Source organism: Aulonocara sp. 'chitande type north' Nkhata Bay, linkage group LG23 (genome assembly GCF_057382095.1).
Source record: "Aulonocara sp. 'chitande type north' Nkhata Bay isolate Kocher_YH1m ecotype deep benthic linkage group LG23, A_spYH_male_GT1.1, whole genome shotgun sequence".
Lineage (NCBI taxonomy): Eukaryota > Metazoa > Chordata > Actinopteri > Cichliformes > Cichlidae > Aulonocara > Aulonocara sp. 'chitande type north' Nkhata Bay.
In genome coordinates, this window is record NC_141365.1 from 53179713 (window position 1) to 53191269 (window position 11557).

Here is an 11557-nt window from a genome sequence, read left to right on the forward strand (position 1 = left end):
ACTTGAGCTCCCCCTAACCCGCCCGTGCCGCCTGGCCCCCCACTCGGGTCACCCTATGTCCTCACATTGCAACAACTGAGAGGAAAAGGGGTCCCCAACTAGGGGCATCAGCTGAACTGGACAATAAAAAGATGTGCCTTTTGTGTATTTTGATTGTGTACATAGCTCAGAGGATCATTATAAGCTCTGTACATCCATTATTGTTTACAATCTGAAGCCCAATTCTGATTTGATGTTTTTTAATAATAATAATAATAAATTTTATTTATGAGCGCCTTTCAAGTCACCCAAGGACACTTTACAATAGGATAAAACACTTAGTAAAACAATGGCAGAATAAGAACAATAAAACAAAAGCACAAGGTAAAATTAGCAGTGGATTCACAGTGAACATGCAGATTTGAACAGATGAGTTTTGAGTTGGGATTTAAACTGGGGGAGAACCAATGTTTCTTATTTCTGGGGGCAGAGAGCTCCACAGCCTGGGAGCAGAGCAGCTGAAAGCTCTAACCCACTTATTGGGACAATTTATGTTATTATGAGGACTTTTTATGGACAAGCATGATGGGCTCAACATAAAAGAAACTTTTTTGAGGAAGCCCATGTCATGGCAAACTGTTCTATGGGTTATACTCATGACATGATAAGTATGTTTATATGTTTTACAGACTTTGAACGGCCATTTTGCCTTACTACTGTTCATTGGTACGGTCTTATAATGTGGAGATTGATAATTTGTTTTCCAACGGTTCCTGAAAGCAACATGCCTGTGTGCGACCAATCAGAACGGTGTTTTATAAGGACCTTTGACCCTAAGCATGAGACTCTTTGTTATTGGTTATTTTAGCTGGGAACTCTAAGCATTATGGGAAATGTGGTCTGATTCACACAACACTGCATGGACTTTCTGTTGAGCACACACCTCCTGCTTCGAAAAAAAAATATTGAAACCGAAAAAAAATATTGTAACTGAAATAAATGTACTGAAAAATCTTGTATTGAAACTGAAAAAAAATTGATAGTGAAAAACAATTAATTGAAACTAATTTCTTTGTTTCCGCTTACAATTTTTTTTTTCAGTTTCAATCCATTTTTCGGTTTCAAACCATTTTTCAGTTTCACTCTGCTGGCACTGTTTTGGCGTCGGGGGTCGCGCTGGGGGGGGGGGGGGGGGGGGGGGTATTTGCATACATTATAATGCTGACCAATGACTGGAGAAAACACTGACGACGCGGCTGCGGTCACGGACAAACTTGCATGTGTCTGTTCTAGTGATGGGATTTCCGGCTCTTTTTAGAGAGCTGGCTCTTTCGGCTCGAGTCACTAAAAAGAGTCGACTCTTTCGGCTCCGAACCGGCTCTTCAGGTTGTTTTGTTGCTTGAATTAATTTATTATTAACAATAATATAAAATTATGCACAAAAGGAATTACTGATGTAAAAAAAAGTGGTTTTATTTATATATGTTTATATATAAATATGTGTGGTAGCCCCTAGAGACAAAGCACGTACAAACTCCAAAACACATTTCTAGAGTTAACTGAACTCCCAAAACAGAGCTACCTAGATCACTGAAATTACACAATTGAAAGCATATGTGTATTGTTTGTGGGTTAGGGTTAACTTGCCTGGGCCAGGTCTGAGTCCAGCTTTGCCAGGTCACATGACACAGGAGTGTGCTCTGATGTCAGCAGGCAGGTCAGTGGAGCCCTCTGGTGACGGATATATGCCAGTAAAACAGGAGGAGGCCTGAGAACAGACAGCAGGCGTAACTAGCAGGACAAAGTAGCATGTAGTACTTGAAGGAGTCATCACAGCCAATCAGTTCTCAGGAAAATGGAACATCACATAAATTTTCTCTTCTTTGATTTTCATCAATGTATTTTTCTGTCAATACTTCTGCCTGATTAGAAGCTCATAGGCAGTTACTGTCACTCTACAATAAAATAATGAAAAGGCTGCCCTTTCTGCTATCCCACTAGCTGACCTAACTGACACAAGTAAACTGTGCTAAGATGCCCTACAAGGTTCTTGGCCACATACATATAGATATACTTGGCTGAAGAAATCCTTCCATGAAGCTCCCAGCACACTTTTTTGATGCTTCTGTCTGTGGCAGAGCAGGTTTGGAGCTCGGCAGAGACTTGGCGACTTTTACTGACTATGCACCCCTACCCACATGTATGATTTAGATTTATACTTATGTGGCAGCTATTCACTGGCCTGACAAAGTTATTTTAAATGATATCATGTCATGAACAGAGATGGGCAGTAACGCGTTACTTGTAACGCGTTACTGTAATCTGATTACTTTTTTCAAGTAACGAGTAAAGTAAGGGATTACTATTGCAAAAACGGTAATTAGATTACCGTTACTTTCCCATAGGAACGCTGCGTTACTGCGTTACTAAAACCGTGATTTTTTGCGAGAATGTCTCACGATAGTGACGTAAGCGAGTGCGCCGTTAGTGACAACAGCTGTGTGCAGATCAACAATGGATCACATATCGATTGTGGGAGAGAGTATGAGCGTGCAGCGTTTAAAGCGTGGAAGTACTGACCTTACTTTGAGTTTGATTCCATAAAAAGTGACAAAAACATTAGTGTCCATCCTGCGTGGGAAGAAAACTTCTTTTTATAGCGAAAAAAACCCCCTAAACTTCCAAGCAAGCACCGAGTGCGCTACCACGTAATGGGAAATTCACAGAGACACTCGCGGATTCTTCAACTGACCGTGGCACACCTGCACCAGGGTAAACCTCCGCCTGCCCCACTCCTGCTTTACAGGTGAAAATAGAGCAACAGGACCGCTGAGTCTTTGACTTTATTTATTTTCTGCTGTTTTTTACTTGCATCTATTTGAAAGAGTGAGTGTAAACACAAAAAATATTTTATTTTATGTGCTGGAATATGTAGAAAATAGGTTTAAATGTTAAACTAATTTATTCAAGTCAGAGAATGTTGCATATAATTAAATTTTTGCTTGATGCATAAACTTAAAAGATTAAAACTGATAAAACAAGTTAAAAAAAGAGACTTTTCCATTTGATTACATTTTGTATGATGGGTTATGTAGAAAAAGTAGAACTGGGCTGAAAGATCTATCGCTTTATCACCTCTTCAGGTTGTAAATCGTGTTTTTAAAAAGTAACTAAGTAACTAAGTAATTAATTACTTTTGAAAATAAGTAATCAGTAAAGTAACGGGATTACTTTTTTGGGGAAGTAATCAGTAATAAGTTACTGATTACTTTTTTCAAGTAACTTGACCAACACTGGTCATGAATAACACAAGTTATTTTCCATGAAAAGTAAAAATGGTGAAATTCTCAAAAAACGAATGAGACATGCATGTAATTTGACATATTTTGTTGTTTTGTGTGTGTGTTTGTCTGTGTGAAGTTTTGATGTGTATTGTTATGAAATAAATATATATTCTTAATTTTTGTTTTATAGAGGCCAGACTAGGAGAACGCCAGTTTGAGCACAATGTCACAGAGTACTGACAGGAAACTGCATGCTTTTGCAGAGAACAGGAAGTTTTAGTGCAGAGCTGCACAGGCGTATTAATAAAATACAGGAAACCAGACAAAAAGCAGAACTAAGTAAACTGTGTGTCGGTGTGACGCAGTGCAGAAATATATATACGGATTTAGCTGGCAAAGAATTCAGACCTGAGCTTGTGTGTTCGTGTGGCGGGTCTCCATTTTCGGAAATGCAAACATAAAGATCATTTTTGGAGCTTGACCACTCTGAGTCCAGTCTTTGTCTGTCGCCAAAAAAATTCAAAAGAATGGAATTTAATAGTATCTCAAAGCACAATTTTGGAAACACTGGAAAGACCTCAAGACATTTTTTCTTTTGCTTTCTATGTAAACAAAAATTCCCACCAAGGCTTTTCATTGTGAAATTTAGTGTGTAGAGAAAATACCTGTGCCAGGTTGTCTCCATCTAGTGGTGAACATGGCCTTACCACTACATCAGGTGAGTTTTTCTCTGTGCACAGTGACACAAAACTCATTCAGCAACGCAAACTATTTAAAAAATGATGTAGGCAGATCAAGGCAATGTTACAGATTCAGTAAGAACAGAAGTTTATTGCAATCCTTCAAATATGCAGGGCGTCACACTAACGCAGTTGCTTATGTCCAGCATCGCTCTGTTATTATCAATTTGATTCAAAACGTGTCCAGTTTAATGTCTTAAACTAAACTGGCATTAAAGTTTCAATGAACTAAAGGGGTCCCATGTGAGTCAGCACCCAGAAAGCTCGTCTCTTTTAAAAATGTGGCCATAAATACGAGCGCTGCTGGGATCTTAAAACACTGGGGCTAAATCCAGACCTGAAATCTTTGTTTCACTCAGTAACAGCACCTTTTTAATATATATAATAATAATAAAATGTCAAACATTATACGTTAGCTAAAGGTTGAAGTCACAGAACTATACTGAACAACAATGCAATTTGAGTTCTTCTTGTTTGTTCTTTATATTTGATTTACTGTAAGCAGCGGGAGTAAAACCTAAAGAAAAAATAGTAAAAACATGAATGAATCTCTGCTCTTACAGCTTTTATTGTGCCGTGATGTCTCCTTTGAAACTGTCCTCTTGCTCGTCTTTTGGATGCTCACCTCTTCTTCACCTTTCCTGTTCCTTTCACCAAACTGCTGCACTCTTGTTCTCTGCTCTCGCCTCCTGTTCTGGTTATAATTAGAATGCAATCAGCATGTGCCAAACAAACTTGCTCCAAATCGATCATGTTTGATATGATGATGAAGTTTTTAACATCTTATTTATCAACTTATTTGAAAGCACTGTATCAATCAATTAGTAAACAAATATCAGACTGTAGAAAAGCCAATAATAATGCACTGAGCAAGTTCATGCCATAAGAGCTAAATGGCCATCAAAGAAAATCCTGAATGCCTGATACAGGACAGGCCAACATTGAATGCAGCCACAGATGGACATCAGTCAGCTTTCTGCACTTTCCACCTGATCACATCTGTCCTCAAAGTCATGTCACTTCCTCTTTGGTTCATTTATGTTTACTTTTACATTTGCAGTTAAAATAACTTTAGTGACATAGTGCACACATTATTTCCTATGGACTGCTGGGTTATCTTGGTTTATTTAAGTTAGTATTTTTAAAGGTGCAGTCAGTCATTTTTTAGGTTATTTGATAGAAAAAAGCATCTTGTACTCATAAACAAACAGAATAGTGGATAACAATGACACATTGTTAAACGTGTCATTGGTCACTGCTTACTTTCCTCATTATTTAAGCATTACTCATCCTTAGTATGTCATTTATAAATACAGATATACGTTCTTAGAAAGAACCACTTCTGAGCCTGATCTCCTTACTCCAAGGAGCTTTTCTGAGTTATCATTGTGCCAGAGGAGGAGGGCATCCACTACTTCTTTCATTTCACCTGAGTTCACCTGTGGGAAAGCACAGCGCCGGATACCCTGAATATTTCTTTGAATTCAGGAGGACTTGGGAACTAATCTTGAGTGATTACTGAATTATCTGAATAAAGCCAATGAACCAGAGAAATTCTAAACTCCTAAACATCCCAGAGATGTCTGAATATATGTCTGCACCTTCAGACTCCAGATATGAAGGATCAAACCTGTTTTACCTCCAGTGTTGTGCCAAAAAGTCATCGTCTGACAAAAACTGATTTCCAATGTCTTTACTTATATTGGTAAATAGACTTTAGTGAACATGATTTAAAAAGGGTATATATCAAATTTAATAATGACCCATTTTTCCAAGTATATTTATAACTCTGTGTTATTGTAACTATATCAAAACCAACCCAGTCCTTTTGGGACACTTAAAATATATTTAGAGAACTATTATTATATTTGTTGCAATTTCTGCTGTCCTCTTGGCCAGATTACTCTTTAAAAAAGTCATTTTAATGTCAAATGAATGAATAAGAAGTAAAAAAAGCCAAAAAGTGATTGCAGCTTCTACCTTGTGACAGGAATGTTGTTTGTGGCACAAGATGACTCGATATCACTCATGAGGGATACATTTGACATGTTTCACATATTATAGACCAAAAAGTTATCTATAGCAGTTTAAATATGATCAACTGGTTTTTGACAAATACCGGGAATTAGCTTATGGCAGATATGACTTTTTGACACAACACTGGCTAACTGACAAGACCTAGTTATAAGCTAATATTACGGCTGAATATTATTGCACCTAACCTTGGGCTCCAGTATTCTGAAATCCCCACTTCCCCTCTGAGAAACCACATGATTATGTAACAAATATGTCAGCTTACCAAAGAACAGAGGACAGTTTATTCAGGGTGTGACAGCACTTTACCACCTGTGTCCAACATATCGTACACATTTCTGGACTGGAGCACGTACATCCTTAAAAACTCCAGGACTTCATCACAGCCTCTCTCACATCCACTTCACATGTGTAGTTTACAGGAAACTTAAATAACACTGGCTGAATATGTTTGTAGCAGGATAAAATGAGGGTCCCTTATATGATGGGATTTAAACAGGGAGAAAGAAGAAAATGTTGGCATCAGTCCCAACACTTCACTTAATATCAAATTGAGACTCACTTGTGTTTAACCCTGGAATATATGAACAGATTACTTATTGAGTCCTTTCTCAGTCCATGGGTTGTAAAACCACAAAACCCTGCATCTGTAGTAAGAGAAAGCGTCTGTGGCAATAACCATACAGCCTTTGTGAATAAGAAAATGGCTGGCCAGGAATTTTTTTTTTAATTTTTAAAATGTATAGAGCTAAATATGAAACGTGTCTGTGAGTCCTTCAGTCCAAATACTAACCCTGAGCTACCTCTGAGAACCCCACAGTTTACTCCCCAGCTGACTGTCGCGAAAGAGTCGTAAATCACCGGCATTGTAAAACTTTAAATTATTCCAGGGCGTGTTAAAAACAAAACACCAAACAGATGTACTGGATATTAAACGGCATCAAACGACTAAATTAACACAGGGTTACAATTACATTCTACCATCGTCACATCAAGAGTTTATTCATTAATCATCAGAGTTCAACAATGTTACATCCAGTTGAAAACAGCTTCACTAACGCCAGCAAAACAGGCTAACAGTAAATAAGAGCACAAAAACAGCCGTGCTTATCGACAGCTCGACATATCCTCAACAACTCACCTCAGTATGGCTGCCATCGGTCACCTTTTAACCGTCCGTTTTCCAGCCTCTTGCAGAAAATGAACGCTTACGCGGTACACAGTACACATATACAGTATATTGATTTTATTTGGTTTTAGAGTTTAACCTGAAATCTTTGGCTGCTGAGCAGCAGAGCTCCAAAGCGTCCCCCTGTAACCATGGTTACGCAGAGGCGTAACAGTGTTCCAACAGTGACGTCACATACTAGAACCTGTGTCAGACTGATACCTGGATCAGTCTGCAACTTTTATTGGCACTTTTCTGCTGAGATCCGGAGCTCGTGGGCCTGGCGGCCTGGGATCAGATGAGTTGCTGTGTTTTTCATGGAGAAAAAATAATTAACATGGAATAATGTCAGTCTCAGATGGAAAAAAAGATGCAAGCAAAAGAGGACAGCAGATTGAGAAGAGATTTCTTCTCAATCTGCTCAATTTTGCTCTGATAGAAATCTTAATTAGTCTTTTTGGGAATTTTTTTTTCCTCCATTAGATTGTTTGTGGACAAATTTGCAAAAATACCAGATTTTACAATCACGGAACAAACTAGTAAAGAACAAATTGCCTATTAAACAGTAATTTGGAGTAGAGGGGCAACTTATTCATAGTTCTCTAGAAAGGCTCTTGGTAAAAAAAGGGGACACAGCTGTGACCCCAGAACACACAGATTTTTAAAATGGGGCAGAATAATCCCCTGATCTGTGCACCGGCTAAAGGGTAGTCTAACCCCTGAGGTCGAAGAAAGAGGCCAGGCTTTCTTTCACATGCCTGGTGGGCGGTGCCACCCCATCACGAGGGTTGGCCAGGGTTTCGGAGCGTGGGGAGACATACACAGAGAGTGCCAAGACAGCAACTGGGATCAAGTGTCATGGCGTTTGGGCTTCGGCTAGGCACTTCAAGAGGATGGATTATATAAGCACAGCAATAAACACGAAAGGATTGCCGGAAATCTAGGAACACCAGACCAACGAGGATAGAAAGGCTCTTGGTAAAAAAGGGGACACAGCTGTGACCCCAGAACACACAGATTTTTAAAATAGGGGCAGAATAATCCCCTGATCTGTGCACCGGCTAAAGGGTAGTCTAATCCCTGCGGTCAAAGAAAGAGGCCAGGCTTTCTTTCACATGCCTGGTGGGCGGTGCCACCCCATCACAAGGGTTGGCCAGGGTCTTTTAAGATTTCAGGACCACAGCGGCCACAGGGGTGGCAAGAATCCTGGAAGCCCGAGACCGAATGGAACCAACCAGAGAAAGGAGAAGAACAGAGCACAAAGACACCTAGTTGTTGACATTGCAAAGAAGATCAAAAGCTTGTTAGACACAGGTTATAATGGGAGCATAAAAGTAATGAGAGGGACTCTAGGAATAGCTGCAGGATTTTTATGTTATGTAAATTGCCCAAACACAGTGTTCAGGCAGGATATGTGCTACCCGTTAAAGGGGGAGAAGAAACCAGTTCTAAGTTTTAAAGATGAAACGGGTGAACTCTATAGAGGATGTTTCCAAAGGTTGACAAAATAATCTAGGACCTTTTACCAGGAAAAGCTAATTGTATCTTTTGGAGTTTACAGTGTACACTGAGGGAAGTCAGGAATAGTTTTAAACTGGGATTGAAAGAAAATTAAACTGGGATCCTAGTTGAAAAGGGGATGAAGGAAGTAGATTTAGGACAGTTCACAGCCTGGCGTAAACGCAAGGTGCTGTCACACAGCTTGATTTATTTGTTTGATTTATTTTTATGACAAAAATAATAAGGAAACATTGAAAACATACAACCCGTTGAGAGGACAGATAGGGTTGGGCAATTGAAAGGTTTTGTTTTGTTGAGCTTAACTTCTTTTGTTATATTTTAGCTTTTAACATGGAACACGACTTTCTGGAGCTTCTCTCCTGATGCTACCCCGTCAAAAAGCCATCTCCATAGAGACTGTGTCAGCTCCCAAACAGACAAAAACAAACTAAAAGCCAGCAATAAACAACTTAAACATAAACAATCACAAAGAAAGAACAATATATAATCCACATCTGAACTAAAGAGTAAAACAGTGAAATGTGGATTATTAAATATTAGGTTTCTCTCCTGAAAGTCTCTGTTATCTCACCCCAACCGGTCGCAGCAGATGGCCGCCCCTCCCTGAGCCTGGTTCTGCTGGAGGTTTCTTCCTGTTAAAAGGGAGTTTTTTCTTCCCATTGTCGCCAAAGTGCTTGCTCAAAGGGGGTCATATGATTGTTGGGTTTTTCTCTATACCTATTAAGAGCCTTGAGGCAACTTTTGTTGTGATTTGGCGCTATATAAATAAAATTGAATTGAATTGAATATTAGAAGACTCCTTGGGCATCATTTACTACTATGTGCAAAGACATGTTTTAATGTGTGCAACAAAAAACAACAAACAAATAAATAATTGTATTTATGTAGCACCTTTCTAGACAGAATCACAAAGTGCTGCACATAAGATAAGAAATAATAAAAGGGTGAAACAGTGTCATGGGCTGGGTCTGTGACCCAGTGTTTGAGTTCTTATATATATTTTGGTATTCATTTGTGCCCTAGTTTAGTTCATCTAGTTAATTTCAAGGTTGCTGTTTAGTCCTTTGTTTCTTAGTTGTTTATGTCATCTCCCCCTGTACTAAGTCTCCCTGGTTCGTGCGTCATGTCTGCGTGGTTATGTTTAGTTCAGGTCATGTCTAATCTCCATGTTTCCTGTTTTACTTTGAAAGTCTGTATTCAATGTTAGTGTCTTCAGTTTCACTTCTCCGGTCCTGTCGTTAGGTTCATGTGTGTCAGCTGTGCTCCCATGTGTGGCCACTTCCCCTGATCATCCCCCACCACGATTACCCACACTAACAAGCTGATCTACAATACGGCAGCAGTGATCAGTGAGATGCTTGGCTACAAGTTGAACAGCCACAAGGGGCAGTACCCTCCATGGAGAAGGAGGCTAGAGGGCAAGATCAAAGTAGCACGGAGGGAGGTTAGCCAACTAACGGAGTTGCAGAAAGGTGCGACAAAGAAGGTGCATAAGAAATACAGCAAGCTGTCCATACCTGAGGCCTTGGAAACTGCCAAGCAAAGACTCACAGCCTTGGCCAGCCGCTTGAGGAGGTACTCCAGAGAGATAGAAGGCAGGAGAATAACCCAGCTGTTCTCCACAGAACCAGCAAAGGTGTACTCTCAGTGGCAAGGGAACAATAATAATAAGAGAACAGCACCACCAAGGCTGGAGACGGAGCAATACTGGAAGAGCATATGGGAGAAGGACGCAACCCATAACGGCAATGCTCAGTGGCTAGTGGATCTGAGGGCAGACCACAGCAACCTCCCTTAACAGGGTCCAGTAACCATCACAGTGGCAGATATCCAAGAAAGGGTCTCCAGTATGAAGAGTTGGACAGCGACCAATAACCTGCCTCAGTACTACATGGAAGCTCCTGTCAGGCATCATATCGGCTAAGATGAACAGGCACATGGGTCAATACATGAGTGGGGCACAGAAAGGGATTGGCAAGAATACCAGAGGCGCAAAACACCAGCTACTGGTAGACAGAACAGTCAGCCGAGACTGCAAGACCAGACTGACCAACCTGTGCACTGCCTGGATTGATTACAAGAAGGCCTATGACTCAATGCCCCACAGCTGGATACTGGAATGCCTAGAATTGTACAAGATCAATGGGACCCTAAGAGCCTTCATCAGGAACTCAATGGGGATGTGGCGTACAACACTAGAGGCCAACTCCAAGCCCATAGCACAAGTCACCATCAAGTGCGGGATCTACCAAGGAGATGCTCTGTCCCCACTGCTGTTCTACATAGGCCTGAACCCCCTCAGTGAGATCATTAACAAGACTGGCTACGGATACCGACTACGGAACGGAGCAGTTGTCAGCCACCTCCTGTACATGGATGACAGCAAGCTGTATGCCAAGAGTGAACGAGACATCGATTCACTGATCCACACTACCAGGCTATACAGCAATGACATTGGAATGTCGTTCGGACTGGAGAAGTGTAGTCAGATGGTAACAAAGAGAGGGAAGGTAGTCAGAACTGAGGGGATTGAACTACCAGAAGGCAACATTGCAGACATAGAGGACAGTTACAAGTACCTGGGGATCCTGCAGGCGAATGGGAACCATGACGAGGCCGCTAGAAAAGCTGCAACCACCAAGTACCTGCAGAGGGTCAGGCAAGTCCTGAGGAGTCAGCTGAATGGTAAGAACAAGATCCAGGCCATCAACACGTACGCCCTGCCCGTGATCAGGTACCCTGCTGGGGTAATAGGCTGGCCAAAGGAGGAGATAGAAGCCACTGACATAAAGACAAGAATCTTTGGGCTGAAGGAGGGACAATACTCGGTG